General features: G+C 33.9%; 1 pseudogene; it reads right to left on the bottom strand.

Annotated features, from left to right (window-relative positions):
• LOC149529494 (exportin-2 pseudogene) overlaps positions 1–17,903 on the bottom strand; it is an 88,393-nt pseudogene extending 70,490 nt beyond the window's left edge.
• Between the last annotated feature and the right edge of the window lie 1,476 nt (positions 17,904–19,379).

Here is a 19,379-nt window from a genome sequence, read left to right as displayed (position 1 = left end):
ATCCTTTTATCACATTACGAGGGGTTTGTGTGTGAGTTTCTAGGGTTAATTCCTTAGACTATTAGAATGTTTCCATAATTATGTCATCATAATTTAAAACCAAATTTTGAATGTAACCCTTAATGTTTTGTTGTTATAATAATCCGCATCCATTGTTATTTCTTACAAGAGAAAAAGTTAATTCATCTTTCCTAATTTGGTTAGTGAATCATTCTATGAATCCCTTGATCTAGTCCCTAGCTTGAACATATACAGTTTCATTTCCATGTGATCTTATCTATTCAACCTAATGTTATTAAATGGGTATTACGCTTATAATAACCAAAATCAACTTTAGTCTCTAATAGGATCTCCTGAATAATAAAAAAATGTCAATCATCACCTAATTAATTCTTAATCATATCTATTTCATCAAGATCTATAATAGGGTACTAGTGTGGGCCTTACATCCTCCCCCCCTAGCTATTGACTTCCTCTTAGAAGTCTTTTGTAATCAGGGGCACAACCTTCAAATATAGGCTTAACTTGATTTGACATAAGTGTCCCACTTAGGGCCTTGCCTTAAGATCACCTCCCATTCCTAATCGTTTCATATATTCAAGATTTGACTATATAGACTGCTCATACAAGGATAATTCTCCTTAAACTTGATTAACTCACCACTTGATTGATTGGGTCTCATCTCAAGTTGGTGTACCCATCAATGCCTAATATAAATAAAATTTTGATAACTTCTTCCTAGATAGGTAGGTTGGTTGTCTTTTATATCTAGAATATTCAAGCTCTTTGCAACATTCCCAGTCTCTTGGTGGTTAAGATTGGTTTATCACAAATAATTTATTGATTAGCTATTTTGTAATTACACCTCTTTGGTTGTTAGTGTTGGACTTAAGTTATATTTTCCATTAGTGACAACACTTATTCATAATTCCAAATGGTTATCGAGCTCATCTTTCAGTTTCTAGTGTTTGTTGAGCAATCCAATGATATCCAAGTTTCATAGTTCATACCAAGCATTCCAAAAGCTACCAAGTGAAAATAGACAGTGTGCAGTCCAGTAGTTATCAATGAGTAGATAGTGGTTATCGAGACTTGTAGTATTTACAGAGTCATCAGTTGTGATGTGAAGTCAATATCTATCGAGTGATGGGATGAGCAGTGTTTACCAAGTGAAAGCAAGGTAAACAAAGTATTCAGTATCTACCAATTGACACTATATCTATCAAGTCTCCAATGGTCACCGAGTTCGAAGCTACATTGTATGATGAGTATGGACTGAGCCTCTACTTCTACCAAGTGCATGACGATGCTAAGTAATGCAGTGGACACCAAGTATCATAAGTTCACCAGGTCAGCTTACAGAACCCAAGTTTCTACTTTTTGGCTGATTTGGCAATATTTTGTTTACTTGTGTTTTAGTTGACCTTGTAATTGTAAATATTGGAATGGTATATATGTAATGCATTATATCATACCCAACAGATGGATGTAAGTAGTATGAAGCAATATTTTAAGAAGAGTGAATGCAAAACAGTAGCAGAGAAAAGTATTTAGCAAGGTCTATAAGGAGCAGTAAAGTTATATCTATCACAAGAGGTGATCTGTACTTCAAGGATCTAATCAAAAATCAAGTTGTAAGTCAGATCTACTATTTCATCCTAACAGGTGAATCAATTTCTAAATCCTTTAACAAGGTAGACTTAACAGTCTTTCTTTAAATCTCTTAACAGAGTGCATACTTCATTGTATGTTTGTAAAACCTCTAACAAGGTGGATCTAGTAGTCCAAATTGCTCTTAACACGGAAAATCATTAGAGGTGATCAATGTAAGCCTTAACTAGCCAACTTTATACTGCAGTATTGAAGTTTTGTGGGTATCATCCCCACCCAATTTTACTTTCTATTTTGAAGGTTTCTAGGTCACCAAATATTGTGTTCATGTCACCCTAGGTCACCCTAGCTAAGTGAGATGACAGAGGTCTAAAGATCAGTAATGTATCTGACATGGAACTTAGGTTTGGAATTAACATCATTGCACATAAGATATATAGCTCCAGTCAATTGAATAGTGTGCCATGCAAGGCCATGGATCTAGCATACAAGGTTGTGAAGAATAATCTAGAATTTGATATGTTAGATTTATTGTTGAAATAGTTAAACAAGAACATGGACAACATCAGGACATCAAAGAATAACCCCTATAAATTTGGTTCTTTGCTAACTTGTCTTTTCTTTTATGTTCAAAAGTTTTTCCCATCCAAAGGTTCAGTTGTATGGAGGAAAGATACTCCCATTTTGTATTAGATTAATGAATTCATTGTAGAAATGGGTGAAATTTTTTAAAGTATTATGGATAAATTTTTTAAAGTTTTCAAGGGGAAGATGAACAACAGGTTCCATATTCCTCCTAAATTAGTTGAAGATTATAAAGATGATGTATGCTTCATGGTTTCTTGTGATAAATTTTATATCCAGGCAGTCATGCCTAGAGTTGCATGGGTGAAACCTCTTCCATATGCGGTTAACATTGATCAGACAAAAGACATTATTGAAGCCCTAGTCAATGAGCTAGTAGATCCAAAGCTACCTATCTTTGGAACCTATGAAGAAGCAAAAACCAAAATAGAGTTTGAGATCAAGCTACCTCAGGCAGTAAACAAAGGTAAGAGGAAGATAGCAAAGCTAAAAACTACAAGTGCCCCTCTTATGCTTATCGAGGGAAAAGGAGAGGATGAAGAAGAATCAAAGGATGAAGAGTAGGAATCAGAAAAGGAGGAAGAGCCTATAAGAAAGAAAGGCAAGGTGATTATAACCAAGCCACCCAAGGCATCCACAACTATGTTTACCATGAGATCTAAGAAGAAAGGAGATAGTGAAGTTGTACTTATTAAGCCCCCTCTCACCTTCCAAGAAAGATTGAAGCAATTAGAAGAAGGTGTTGGTATTACAAACTTCAAGACATTAAAATTTGAAACTAGGACAGATGTAGAGAAGATGCTGATTGAGGAGATAGTGTTGTCAAAGATGGGAAAATGGAAATATTCCCCAAATCAAATTGCCCCATAGATTTCCAATGAATTATTAGAACGGTTGAAACCAAGATGGGAAGCTGCTACTCAAACTATCAAGGACATATTTGAGCAATCTTTGAGACAGTTGCTACCAAATCTTTCTAATGTAGAAGTTAAGGAAGCAATGAAGAAAAATGAAGAGAAAATGATGATGAGATTTCATACTTGTTTGATTTTGGTCAAAGATATTGAGCATGTAGTTAAAGATGATATAGATATATGGAATTTTTTTTATCATTTTCATAAGCCAAGTGAAGACCCAGTTGAGATCAAAGATGATGATGATGATAGTGACAATGATGAAGAAGATAATACACCTTGTGTCACTTCTGATGCAAAGGATTAGCAGGCATTAAAGGATGATGAAGAAGAGAAAGAGAAAGAAGCTAATGAGGAAGATAAGGAAGGAGATGAAGAAAATGATCTAGTAAGGATAGCTACAAAAGTTATAGCCTCCCTTCCTCACTCTCCACCAAAGAGTGCTACATCATTTGGCATGGAGACAACTTTAGCAAGTGTGATTGTAACATCAACAGATATATCATCTACTCAATCACCCTTTTCTACCTCTTAGCTCTAGGTATCATCAATGGAAGTGTCAACCACTTCATCTACCAAGTTGCAGCCCTCTTCTTTAGCTATCAAGTCAGGAACTTCATCAGCAACATGTGTTGTAAGTTCAACATCCTATTCTACAATTTTGACTACTATAGCTTTTCTTGCACCAATTTTTGTTCCAGTAAGTTCTTTTGTTGCAAGTACTTTAGTCAACACTCCACTTGTTATTACTTCAATTTTGGATAGCACATCAATTTTAGATTCTTTTAGTGTTCCTGCAAGTATTTCATTAGTCGGCCCCATTCAAGTTTTCACTGCAAGTCCAACTATCTCTACAATTGTCTCTATTTCTAAGTCCAAGGTAGTAATATTAGAAATAGAACCAAGGACACCTCTTAAACTTTAGATTACTGGAAAAGAAATTGATGAAGATATTGACTTAGACAAAGAGATTCTAATTCCTAAGTTGGATCTTGATACTGCTACAGTTGAAGAAATGAGATTGGTTAGCCAACTTTTGGAATAGAAGGCAAGGAAAAAGTAGTTAAGAGATGAAAGGGATAGAGAATTCAAAATAATTGAAAGTGTAAAGAATATACTAACAGAGGCCATAGGTGTTGATGTGGATTCATCTCAATACGTTTTTTTGTAGTTAGAGAAGGCAGTGCACAAGTTTAATGAGGATTCTACTGGACAGGAAAAGTTAATTGAAAAGGCAGAGAAAAAGTTTGATAATAAAGTGCTTGAGCACATTGCTCAGCACATTGCCATAAATCAGGTAGAACTATCCTCCATTTTGGCTAACATTGAAAATTCTTTTACAAATGTAACATCACTTTTTGCTAAGCTATGTGATGTTACCGGGTTCACTAAGGAGGTAAAAGAGAAATTGAATAATATTGATGAAGATATGAAGGCCAGTGATCAAAGGTTGTAGCTTGACCCCAACTCAAGCTCAACACAACACATTAAGGTGAGATTTCTATTAGATATGTAGGCTGAACTATTGAGAGAGGAAGTAAGGATCAGATCCACATTGATAGACAAAGGAGGAGAGAATAGACTGATATATGTATAGAATAAAAGGGAGAGAGAGACTATGTATATATTATGTCTTATGTATAGGGGAGATATGTGCAATGTATATACAATAGCATTACAAAGATAAATTTTGAAAAATAAAAAATTAGTATGTCAGTGTACATAAGTCTTGTCTTATAAGTGTTTTTGTCACTAATGCCAAAGGGGGAGATTGATGGCATTAAGTTATGTTTTTCATTAGTGACAACACTTATTCATAATTCTATATGGTTACCAAGCTCATCATTCAATCTCTAGTGTTTGCCGAGCAATCCAATGATAACCAGGTTTCATAGTTCATATCGAGCATTCCAGAAGCTACCGAGTGAAAATAGACAGTGTGCAATCCAGTAGTTATCACCGAGCAGATAGTGGTTACCAAACTTCATAGTATTTACTGAGTCATCAGTTGTTGTGATGTGAAACCAATATATACCGAGTGATGGGATAAGCAATGTTTATCGAGTGAAAGAAAGGTAAACACAATATTCAGTATCTACCGAGTGACACTATATCTACTGAGTCTCCAGTGGTCACCGAGTTCGAAGCTACATTGTGTGATTAGTATGGACAGAGGCTCTACTTCTATTGAGTGCATGATGATGCTGAGTAATGTAGTTGACACTGAGTATCAAAAGTTCACTAAGTCAGCTTACAGAACTTGAGTTTCTACTATTTGGCTGACTCAGCAATATTTTGTTTACTTGTGTTTTAGTTGGCCTTATAATTGTAAATATTGGAATGGTATATATGTAATGCATTATATAATACCCAATAGATGGATGTAAGTAGTATGAAGCAATGTTTTGAGAAGAGTGAATGCAAATCAGTAGTAGAGTAGAGTATTCAACAAGGTCTATAAGGAGCAGTAAAGTTATATCTATCACAAGAGGTGATCTGTACTTCAAGGATCTAATCAGCAATCAAGTTGTAAGTGAAATCTACTATTTCATCCTAATAGTTGAATCAGTTTCTAAATCCTTTAACAGGGTAGACTTAACAGTCTTTCTTTAAATCTCTTAACAGAGTGCATACTTCATTGTATGTTTGTAAAACCTCTAACAAGGTGGATCTAGTAGTTCAAATTGATATTAATAGGGTAGATCATCAGAAGTGATCAATGTAAGCCTTAATCGACCAACTTTATACTATAGTATTGAAGTTTTGTGGGTATCATCCCCACCCCAATTTTACTTTCTATTTGGAAGGTTTCTAGGTCACCAAATATTGTGTTCATGTGTCATGAATGTTTATCTTTCAATTTTGTATGCATGCAGTAAAGTAGATCAATTAATGGTGAATGATTTATATTGTTAAGTGTTGAATTTATGAAAAGTTTTGAAGTTACTAATTCACCCCTCCCCTATTAGTAACTTGGCAAGTCATCATTATTTTCAACAGTTAGGTTAGTCCTTTTCATGGCATAGTCTTATTACCTTTGTCACTTGTTTAATTGGTGCCATTTCCATTTATAGGTCAGTGTTACTTGTCTACCTATCTCCTCTTATGTTGTACCTTAGTTGACATACTTACTTGATTTCCTCTCTCTCGCTTGGTTATATCTTAATTGTGAAATCTGGTCATTACACTATTGGTTTGGTATATCTATTAGATATTAGTCAAAATAGTATTGCATATCCTTCAGCTTCTAGCCCTTATAGTTTTATCCTTCCAATGCCTTTACCTAAGATCCTTAGCATGGTGTGCTATTGGGGTTTATTCTTTCAAGGGTTAAGGTATTTCCATGTTTATAAGGTTGAATGTAATTGTATCTTATGATCAAGGAAAGGGTGATATCCAATTTCCCTCATGATGGTTGTCGGGAATTCTCCCTGATATGACCAACTTATAAATATAATGCAACACTCTCATAGAAAAATGCCTCATAAAATACCTTCAAACAAAATAAAATCACCAATTAAACATAAGTGTGACCACAATGGTAAATCTTTTGTTAAAACAAGTCATGTCCGAAGGCAAAAGGGGACCATACCAAGAAATCATCATAAATGGACATTCCATAAAATTACCATAATTGCAAAAATAAAAAACCAACAACAAAAATTCATAACAATTCAAATTCTCAAAAGCATTGCAGTCATACCTGGGTTTTCCCGATGGAAAGAAGAGGGAGGATTGTCCTAGAGTTACATGGTAAATCGATGGTATGCAAAAATGATTTCCTTGTTTTTTCGGTCCTTCCCGAGAATAGGCCAAGAGAGTGTTCCACACCCTATTGCAAGAACAAGGGTAAAAGCACAAACCCGTGTCACCTTTTATAAAGAAACGAAATATCAGAATGTGACAGTTCAACATTAATGACAAAAAAAATGGTATTTGTGTTTAAAATGTGAGGATGATGTAGACTAATGAAATGTGTAAATTTGGAAGAATTTTATGCCTATAATTTCAATAATTTTTTTGAGTAAGAATTTATTCATTTTATTTTATTTTGAAGTCCCTTTTTTAATTGTTAAAAATATAGGGTGTAGTTCCCATCAAACAAGTATATGCAAATCATCTTTTTTTGTTCTAATTTGAAAATATCTTATAGATGACATGTATAACTAGTGAACAAAAAAAAAAAAAAAAAATTTGATGTAGATTTTCTTTGTTATAAGTACTCAAGTTTGACCTTTTCAAAATCCAACAATTTTTTCCTCTCATCAAAACTTCCCTATCAAATCTATACCTTCTTGAAAAAAAATTACATATTCGTGAAGAGGATTCTCTCCTCTAGAGGTAAATATAACTTTTTAAATTTTTTTGATATGATTTACTATTTTTCTTCCTTTTTTGAGGGAGCATCTTTTCAAATATTGAAATATTGACTTATAATATTTTGAGATTTCAACATATTATAACTAATCAAAACACTCAAAAATTTATATAATGATGATATTGAATCCAAGATTTATAAAAGGGTATTTGTAGTTTTTGAAAAAAATTGAGTTTTGATAGAGAAATGAGATTTGACCAAAATAGGTTTTGGTATCGTAAATGGTGACACAGATTTATGCTTTTACCTTCTTATGGTTTATCGAGTCTTAGAAATTCATTCTTTAATTGCCTATGTTTCCTTACCTACCTACCCATTACTGTCAAGAATTGTTAGATGTAGTCTAGGGTCAGCGTTTCAACCCAAATTACACTGGTGATCCTTTAGATACTTATAATATTATGACTCATGCCACTTACCCTTATATATAATAAATCACTATTAGAAAGATCACTGGGGTATTGCTTGTACTCTTATCACACCTTCCTTCAAGCATCATTCGGGTGTATCGATAACTTAAGAAGGATTCTACCATTCAATCTCATGATAGACTGGAATTCCTTAAAGTATTTATTAATATAGTGAGAACTATTTACTCTTTTCCAAGCTTCCATTACTTCAAGCTATAGTGCAAACTGAGCAGAAAGGTAATGTTCGTGCAATAGTTCGTCATTGAGTTGTAGAGTGTTGTTAAGTAACAATGATGTTTGAGCAAAATTTGGCTTGTAGGTTCCATTGATAGATATTGAAAAACCTTAATGTTTCCACGAATTACCACAACTAGTAAGTGTATATGATCATGTTGCCCATCCAAATATGATGTGTCACAAGTGGTGAAGGGTTTCCCTTTTGCTGTAGAAGTATATACTATAATGAAATCAATGTACCATGTTATACACAATGCTATCTGCCTGATGTGTGTTGTTCTTTCTGTTATTTGCATATTGTTTCTTATTGTCCACCTACCTGTTCAGTAGGAGACTTATATTTATTAGGCATCACCTCCAATGGGACTCTTCACATGTGATTTCTATCACTTAAACTATAGGGTCTGTATCAAGATAATCAAGGTGTAAGATATTACCTTACTACATCATGAGGGTTTCCTATCACAATTCTATAAGTTGCCATACTTATCATTCTCATTTACCCTAATTAAGAGCATTTTCCCTGAAGAACCAAAGTCCACATTTTACCAAGGTTTTGAGTTCTTACCAATACCTAAACATCATCGAGATGAGCTACCACCCTTTCAATCTTGAATGTTGGTATGGTTTAAGAAGAAATATTTTCATGTGTGCCAAGATCTAGAATCATTAAGTCTCACAACTATCGAGAGGGGGGTTAAATAGAGATCCTTTTAAATTCAATCTTCCACAAGGTCAAGATAATATCCTATCATATCTTAATCCTTAGTAGTTTTAAACTGTTACCACAACTAATTAGTGTTATCAATTTAGGGTGTTCAATTCTATTGTCAAATAAGTAATAGTAGTTATTATGATTCGATATCCTAGGAGACCTATCTCCTTTGCAATATGGTATTATGACATTATGATAACTTCCAATTGTACATTCATTTGTGGACTCTTTAACACCCAGTGTTGTATAATGTAGGGCTCTAATACCAGAATATCATGCCCTAAATTTAACAAGGCAGAACACAACCAACAATTTATTTTTTTTAAAGGTGAACTAAAGAAAATATGTGTAGAGCTAAACATATTAGGAATGTCTATCGAACTATGGGGTGTCCGAATGACAATCCATGTTTCCTCAAGAATGCTGGAAGTTATTGATTCATTCATTGAGTTTAGAGGTGATAAAGTCAATTAGATAAAATAAATTTGTCTTCATTTGACAATATGCACTTCAAGTTTTCTCGGGGTGCCAAATTATTTGCTAACATTTATCTAAAATTTAGATTGTGATACAAAGGCTTGGCAATTTTATCATATCAGAATCCACACCCTATCCTTGAAGTGAGGCATATATAAATATGAATCACAAATCTTGTGTTATTGTTAATATAATGGTTCCATAGTTGCTTTGGTGAAGAAGCTTTGTAATTGCCTTAGGTAAATGACTTTCACTCATTACATTCTATGTCCAATTTTGATCCTAAATTATTATAGTAGGGCTATTCTGATGGTAATATTGCACTATGTCCTTTAGCAACTCCATCCAACTAGATATTCCACAACTAGGTATTAAAATTGTTTATCTGTTATTCATTTCCTCAAATTTTATGGTGTATTACTGTTGACCAAACCTTATATGGTTGTTTGGAAGTCATGCCATTGTTACTTAATGAAAATAATTAAAAAAATAAAAATCTCAATTAAGAATTTATGATCTTCACTCTTACATTACCAACTCTATTAACCTATCTTTTCTTTACTACACCCAAAAGTTGACTTTATTATTCATACCAAATATGAACATAGAACTCTACATTCCACTAATCCCTTTAACAAGGACCTTCCCTAAATATCCTAATAATTTCATTAACTATCCTACATTCCTTCTTCCATGCATAAATATGAATTAAGAACAACAACAAAATAATTTAATACTATTATTATTCTAATTTCCTACTATCTTCCACCATTCTAAATCCTAACTTACCATCTATGATTTTCATAAATCAACTAAGACTATACCTTTTCCCCAAAAGATTAACACTATCCCCAATCATATCATAAACTCCCCCTTATCCTAACCACTAACCCATAACTCAATAGGAATCTAACCCTAAACATAAAAATAAACACATTAAATAGAAACACATTCTTTTCTCTACTCATAACATGAAATAAAATATAGTAAATTACTCTAAAGCCTTACTTCCCTACAACCCTACAATACATTCTAATCTAATTATTAATTCAATTTACCGACAAACTCCACATATAAATTTAATCAATTTTTATATATTCTTTTATTTTATTATTATTTCTCTTTCTTTTAATTTCCCAACTAAATATCTCCTAAAATTATCTCCCCAAACATTCCTTCCTTTAATATTTAAATCTAAATACTAACAAATTTTAATCAACATTTTCTATTGAATTAAATTCTAACTGTCCTACCCCACACTCCACTCCACTAAATAGCTAATGACTACCCACCATTATCACCAACCCAAATTCTCACTACTTAACTATTACTAACTTAATTACTAACCAAACTATTACACATTTCCACTTTACTGTCCTCTAAACCAGCCCTTAAAACTTTAATCCCCCAACACCTTGCATGTTCCAGCCCGTGGCTATACAGCCACGAAAATGCACTCCATTTACATTGTTTTTTTTTTAACTTTTCAAAAAAAATTGAAGCTGCTCCATGCACGTGTGAGAGAAGGAAACTTTTGGAGGTGCACATAAAGAAGGTAATGGGTGGGTGGTAAAGGAAGCCCCCTTAGCAACATAAAAAAAGTAGGCACGTTTATTGTTGCAAATCACATCAACTCTTATGGAATCTTTACAAAGACCAAGACTAACATCTAACCCATCCTTCTACTCATGTGTTTTGACTTGTCTACCATAGGTCGAGTGTAATGTTTTTAAAGCAAATGGGGAACCCTTATTAAGTCGCTGTCATATGTCAAGGGACATTAAGTCCCATGCGATTTTATTGACTTACGTCTCTTTCAACACACTGGTCGACCTTGACTTGAGGATTGACCCTTAATTAATTTTTTTTACTTTCTATTTAAAAGATATTAGTATGTACTTAGAGGATTACCTTGGGATTGAATATTTATATTATACTTTTTTTTAGTTAGGTATTTTATTATTTTCCCCTCTAAAGATTTCATGGTATATTCTCTTAAATATTTTATTAGTATGTATTGTGTGTGTATTATATTTCACTTCATACAAATTCCAAAGAGTGATTATGCATCTATATCATATATTTTCTAATGAAGTTTATACTACATCATATATTTGGTTTACTTCTATTACAACTATCTTATTAAGGTGATTCATTTGGTGATAAGCTTGATGATATTTTGACACTCCTCTACACATGAATAGAATTTCCAATATATTCAAGGCACAATACATGAAATGCACTTGTATCAAAATCAAATATGAAACCATTAGATCTCTCTCTCATACCTATGATGGAGTTTTACAAGCACTTCCTTGCTGATCTAATGTATAATGATCCTTTTCTGCATATGATCTATTGTATTATACTGCATACATATGTATCAATTCATAGCTTTAAAATGAGCATGATGCAAATCAATATCTAAAACTTTCTATGAACCTTAAGAGTAATAAAGTGTTTAAATGAATTAAAAATCTTTGCATCCCTTTAATTGTGATACGACAATGTTACATTCCCATGTAGTTAAGCATACTATTAAATCTTACAAGGCAGTTACATAGGAAGGTATCCTAGTTTCATCCTCCTTAATAGTTCACACAATGAGAGTCTACTTTTACAATGCAATGCACTAAGGCATAGAGGAACGGTTTTACCCTTACAAGAAAATATTCAATAACATAAGAAGGATTTCATTCTTTCAATTGACATGGCTCTTTATTGCTCATTAAAACATGGAAAAACATTAGACTTCTTTCTTGAAACCCAAGAGCACAAAACTTGCAATAAGAACACAAAACTTGCAACAAGAACACAAAACCAAGAACCATGGAGGCTCACCTCCTAACATAGGCCTCATGGAGGCCACCCATCAAGCTAGGGGAAACAAGGCTCAACTAGGATACATTCAAACATCAACACAACCCAAGCATCAACATGGATACAAAAATCTCACAACACATTTACAATCCCAACCAAGGTTTTCATAATGATTCACAAATGGAATCATAAACATTGGGTGAAGGTGGGCTCTTCAAGGAGGAGAATACCATATCCTTATGAAACAACAAATCTTGCAATTGCAATATTCCAATAAGGCTTCAAAGAAACATGCCACAACAAGGCTATCAATAATCACATGCCTCAACAAGGCTATCAACACTTACTCCTCTTCACATATCCTCCCTTATACCTCCCATAGAACAATAGAAGGCATATGGCTTCAATGGAGCCCATACTCCATGAAAACTATCCCCTCTACAAGAGGAGGATTTCTCAACTTCAATGTTTAGCCCAACTAACCCTTGTACCTTCTACCCATAGGAACTTACCCAAGTGGAGTGATGAGGACAAAAGTCATGTGACACTCTGATTTTCGAATTGGCTTGAAAATGACTAGTTGAAAGGTTCTCCTAAGTCCTCTAGACCAACTTATGGTTATATTTAGACCCCCAAACCATACTACTACCATGTGGGTATATTATTTTCACCAAAATAACACTTGGGAACCATTTTCAAGCTCTCTAAAGTTCCTATAAAATTTAATTTGAATTCATCATGAAGGTGACTCATCCTAACACTCTCCAAGTTGGGTTAACTTAATTTCATAATTGGATTAAGTTTAGGTTAAATGACTTCATGCCCAAAAATCCTACATGACATGTCATTTACACATAGACAATACAAGTGTCAAATGTCACAGACATACATTAAAACACTTTACACATCACAATGACATGTCGCTAATTAATCATGATCATTAAACTTATAACATCCATGTAGAATCACATTACAAAATAAAAGCAATACAATGAGGTTTTGAATCTTCCAAAGATTCACTTTGGGTTTACCATGTTCACATAGGTTTGAACCTTGTTTCCCCAAATAATATCCATGGTTCAACTTTCCCGTACACTCAATTTAACCATCAGTAGCTTAATGAAATATTATAGAAATACATGCAGATAAGTGCAAAATGATCCAATATCACATAATTCACATTAACATATACAATTAACTTCCATCTAATTATTTCCATATAACATCCAAAACATTGAAATATCAAATATGTGTAACAACATTTATCTTTCTTAACATAATGAAATTAATGTTCTAACACTATTACCATACTTATAATCATGAAACACTAAAGTCATATCTACTAAATCATTAAAACATATAAAATGGATCTCAATACATATGTCCTAAGTGAAAATCACTAATATGCAGACTTGTTAACTAGTATCCTTTCAATCACGTTAAACATAGTGTCATTCCTAGCAATATCCTTTTATCACATTATGAGGGGTTTGTGTGTGAGTTTCTAAGGTTAATTCCTCGGATTGTTAGAATGTTTCCATAATTATGTCATCATAATTTTAAACCAATTTTTGAATGTAACCCTTAATGTTTTGTTGTTGTAATAATCTGCATCCATTGTTATTTCTTACAAGAGAAAAAGTTAATTCATCTTTCCTAATTTGGCTAGTGAATCATTCTATGAATCCCTTGATCGAGTCCCTAGCTTGAACATATACAGTTTCATTTCCATGTGATCTTATCTATTCAACCTAATGTTATTGAATGGGTATTACACTTATAATAACCAAAATCAACTTTAGTCTCTAATAGGATCTCCTAAATCATCAAAAATGTCAATCATAACCTAATTAACTCTTGATCATATCTATTTCATCAAGATCTATAATAGGGTACTAGTGTGGGCCTTACATCCTCCCCCCTAGCTATCAAATTCCTCCTAGAAGTCTTCTGTAATTAGGGGCAGAACCTTCAAATATATGCTTAACTTGATTCAACATAAGTGTCCCACGTAGGGCCTTTCCTTAAGATCACCTCCCATTTCTAACCATTTCATATATTTGAGATTTGACTATATAGACTACTCATATAGGGATAATTCTCCATAAACTTGATTAACTCACCACTTGATTGATTGGGTCTCATCCCAAGTTGGTGTACCCATCAATGCCTAATATAAATAAAATTTGCATAACTTCTTCCTAGATAGGTAGGGTGGCTGTCTTTTATATCTAGAATATTCAAGCTCATTGCAACATTTCCAGTCTCTTGGTTGTTAAGATTTATTTATCATGAATATTGTATTCAATAGCTATTTTGTAATTACACCTCTTTGGTTGTTAGGTTAGTCCTTGTCATGGTGTAGTCTTATTACCTTTGTCACTTGTTTAATCGGTGCCATTTCCATTTACAGGTCAATGTTACTTGTCTACCTATCTCCTCTTATGTTGTACCTTAGTTGACATACTTACTTGATTTCCTCACTCTCGCTTGGTTATATCTTCATACTTGATTTCCTCGCTCTCGCTTGGTTATATCTTAATTAAGAAATTTGGACATCACACTATTGGTTTGGTATATCTATTAGATATTAGTCAAAATAGTATTGTGTATCCTTCAGCTTCCAGCCTTTATAGTTTTATCCTTCCAATTCCTTTACCTAAGATCCTTATCATGGTGTGCTATTGGGGTCTATTCTTTGAAGGGTTAAGGTATTTCCATGTTTATAGGGTTGAATGTAATCATATCTTATGATCAAGGAAAGGGTGATATCCAATTTCCCTCATGATGGTTGTCAAGAATTCTCCCTGATATGACTGACTTATAAAAATAATGTAACACTCTCATAGAAAAATGCCTCATAAAATACCCTAAAACAAAATAAAATCACCAATTAAACATAAGTGTGACTACAATGGTAAATCTTTTGTTAAAGCAAGTAATGTCCCAAGGCAAAAGGGGACCATACCAAGAAATCATCATAAATGGACATTCCATAAAATTACCATAATTTCAAAAATAAAAAACCAACAACAACAATTCATAACAATTCAAATTCTCAAAAGCCTTGCAGTCATACCCAGGTCTTCCTTATGGAAAGAAGAGGGAGGATTGTCCTAGAGTTACACGATAAATCGATGGTATGCAAAAATGATTTCCTTTTTTTTCCAGTCCTTCCAAGAATAGGTCAAGAGAGTGTTCCACACCCTATTGCAAGAACAAGGGTAAAAGCAAAAACCTATGTCACCTTTTATAAAGAAATGGGATATCGGAATGTGATAATTCAACATTAATGACAAAGAAATGGTATTTGTGTTTAAAACATGAAGATGTTGTAGACTGATGAAATGTGTAGAATTGGATGAATTTTATGCCTATAATTTTTATAATTTTTTTGAATAAGAATTTTATTCATTTTATTTTATTTTGAAGTCCCTTTTTTAATTGTAAAAAATATAGGGTGTAGTTCCCATCAAACAAGTATATGCAAATCATCTTTTTTTGTTTTGATTTGAAAATATCTTATAGATGACATGCATAGCTAGTGAGGAAAAAAAGAAATAATTATTTCTTATGTATATTTTCTTTGTTATAAGTACTAAAGTTCGACATTATCAAAATCCAACAATTTTTTCCTCTCCTCAAAACTTCCCTATCAAATCTATACCTTCTTGAAAAAAAATTACATATTCATGAAGAGGATTCTCTCCTCTAGAGATAAATATAATTCTAACTCTAATTCTAAATATAATTCTCTCCTAGAGGCCTTAACCATGTAACTCTAGGTACTCTAGCCTATATGAAGGTGTAGGCAATGTCCAAAAGAAAGAAATATCATTGTAATATTTCTCCACTAAGGAAACAAGAATTCTCAACCTCTGTTTAATGGACTGCTAGAAATCTTCAAAATAACTAGTCATTACTGACTCAAAATTCTCTCCCATTTGCTCAATATACTCATTGATTTGTTTAGCAACTGACCTATTGGTCTTCCATCCTACTCTACCAAAAGATAGGAATTCATTTTGCACATAGAAAAATATAAATATCAGTATTGAACCAAACTTACATTGAGCACTCTTTGACCTCCTTATTGCTCCTAGGTTCTCCATTATCTACTGCAACTAGAGTTCTACAAGATCATAGGTATGATCTTTCTTGACTATCTTATAGCATACATCCACTTCTATACAAGGAACACTATTCAGTTAGCTTGACTGATAGAATTTATGTGATATGACTCTAACTACAAAGTCAAGAAGTGGGTCTCTGATAGTGTCAATAGTCATTCCTTGCTTGTTCCACTTAGCTCCTGTATTTCACTCAATTATCTCCTTAGAGTCACTTCTCAATGTCTTAGGCTGGTCTAGGGTTGGGTATCCAGTAATCCTATGTATAATCCTCTTTGAGATTTTTAAATGTCCTCCTTCTAGAAATAGACATCTATTATGTATTCTACTCAGAACAATCTTGATCCATTTAGTTTTGAAGACAGTAGGAAAATCTAATGCATGGGTTAAGCCCTTCCTCTCTACAATTATAAGTTCTTCCTTCAACATTCCATTTTCACATAGTTTGTCATATGCTTGTTTGATTTCCATGTCTCCAGTTCCTCCTACCTTGTAGTTATAACACTTCCTCACATCCTGAGCCATTACAACCTTGGGCAGAATAATAGATAATGCACCTATTGGGTCATTCTTATATACAACTTTTGGTATGGCCCTGAAATCTAGTTATTTGACCTTGTTTATAACTAATTGAACTTTGAGAATGTCTTTCTCCTTTACATTCTTTGAACTTGAGGCCATTATGCAAGCTAGAGTTTAACAAATATGAAAACTGTGTAGCTCAGTAGGTGAAGAATAACTTTGAAATTGATGATCTAACATTTGATCTTCACTATGATTTGTGAAAATGTTTCAATCTCACTTGTCAATGGCTTCTTCTCTCTACTCACTCTTGCTCTATGTTTGTAATGACAAAAAATATGTAAAATTTTCCCTTATACCCTTTCAAAATATAGCATTTATTGCATGGTGCATGTACAGCTATCAACTCGACTTCAATGCAATTTCTGTTTCACTCGGCATTCATTGGTTTTACCATCACTCAACAGCTATTGGAGTTACTTTTGTGGTGTCTACGACACATACCCCATTCCCCACTAGGAATGGGGACCCCCTACTTTTTTCAACTCTTGGACTCACATTTCAAGAGTCAGGAGAAGAAAGTTTTGTTAGAGTTAGAAATAAAAAAGTCATTTTAAAATTAGAAATCAAAAAAATAACAAAAACATAGGAAAATTGAAAAATCAAAAAAAAATTAGAACATTAGAATTTTTTTTAGAAAACTCAAAAAGTTGAAATGCAAATAAAAAATAAAAATAAAAATAAAAATAATAGCTTCACATGCATGCACGGGCGGAGTGCACGTTGCACACCCTGACCCGGTGTAGGGCTATAAAACCACATCCTTCTCTCATTTTTTCTCAAACTTTTTTTATCATTTGGGGGAGCAAGGGTAATCCTTCCCCCTTGCACACTAGCAATACCATGCTTGCACAGTGCCCCTTTTGGGTGAGCGCATAGGCTGCGCCCTTCGGGCGAACTTGCATAGCGGTGCCCACACTGTACCCCTTTTGCGCATGCTACGCCCTTTAGGCACACTTTCTTGGTGACCCCATGCGGCACTCTCTGGGTGCGCTCATGAACGACAGCATCTGCGCAATGCTGCCTTTGGGCGTGCTCGCGCATAGCGGCGCTCGAGTGATGTTGCATTTGGGTGTGCTCACGCGGCAACGCCTGAGTAGTGTCCCTTTGGATGCACACGTGTGGCTACGTACACATGGCACTGCCCTTGCAACCCACGTCATGCGCTTGCGCAACATCACTATAAGCGTGCCCTATTCTTTTTTTTTTAAATTTAATTTTGCAAAATGTTTTAAAAATAATAAAATATGATAAAATGTTTAATTTTTTTTTTTAAATTATATTAAAAAATTTTTAAAAATAAAAAATAAAAATAATAAAATAATAAAATCACCCAAAGGGGACCTTTTTTTTACTTTTGTTTTTGTTTAAACTTTTATGCTATCTAGGGACTAATAACAATTTCTCTTGCAATGTGCAAGTAACGTAACCAGATGGCATCCATATCTGAAGCAACACCCAAACTCATAGTCTTCAAATTCCAAGGCATACGTTCAAAGTCAAGATTCTACAATGATTATGCTGAAATTCAAGATACCAACCTTGGACACACAGATTTAGGGGATTTCTTGAGAATTTGCAACAAGCCAATGGGGAGATTAGTCTTGGTATCCGCATTGATCCATTTTGGATTAGTGAGTGCAATGTCACATCCCATGTCAGTATATTCAACTGAATTAATCATGGCCGTATCACAATATTTCATTCCTAATGATAGGGTAGTCAAAAGTTTTATAGGGGAAGTGGTATTGGATTTGTGACCTAATAACATTGAGAAGGTTTTCCACCTACCAAGAGTAGACTAGTTCATCCGACTTTCCTATGAAGTGGCTAAGAGATGGCACAAGGAGCATCAACAAGAGGCCATTGACACTATACAATCCTCGTACCTCATTGAGAAGCCTCCTTGGGGAAAGATAACCAGTAAAGTTGATATGACTCAAGGATACATGAAGGATGACATCGAATACTCTATCATTCTCCTAAGTAGAGTCATGGGCCTACCTGTAGTGGGTCATCTCACTACATTCATGCTCAACTTCATTGAGACCATCAGACATGCAAGGATACCACTAGATTGGGCCACCACACTAAGTGAAAACTTGTGTGAAAAACTGAGGATGGTGGAGGACAAGAAGAAGTTTTATATGGCTTCTTATATGGTGTACCTACTTGGAGAAAAGGAAACAAACTATCCTGGTTTGTACAAGAAAGGCACTATGCAGGACCCCAATGCCTAGCCATACATAGTTTATCATCAGTTGGTGAAGAAGAAGCTCTCAGTGTAGAGAAAGGAGTACAGAATCGTGAATGATGCATTTATCTTTGCAATCATTTGATTCATTGAGGGAGACTATGGGAAGAGGTTATCTGATGAAACCAAAGCATAGATCATAGCTCTTGTAGCCTACTTCATCCAGTTCAAGACATTCACATATCTTCAGGTGGGTGGTGCATCTATCAATCCTAAGAAGCTTCTGAGATGCCCAAGCAAAAATTTGGTACTATTAGAGATCTCTA

Source organism: Cupressus sempervirens, chromosome 11, assembly GCF_028749045.1.
Source record: "Cupressus sempervirens isolate cs-2001-9-10 chromosome 11, ASM2874904v1, whole genome shotgun sequence".
Classification (NCBI taxonomy): Eukaryota; Viridiplantae; Streptophyta; class Pinopsida; order Cupressales; family Cupressaceae; genus Cupressus; species Cupressus sempervirens.
This window is presented reverse-complemented; position numbering and strand designations above follow the sequence as displayed.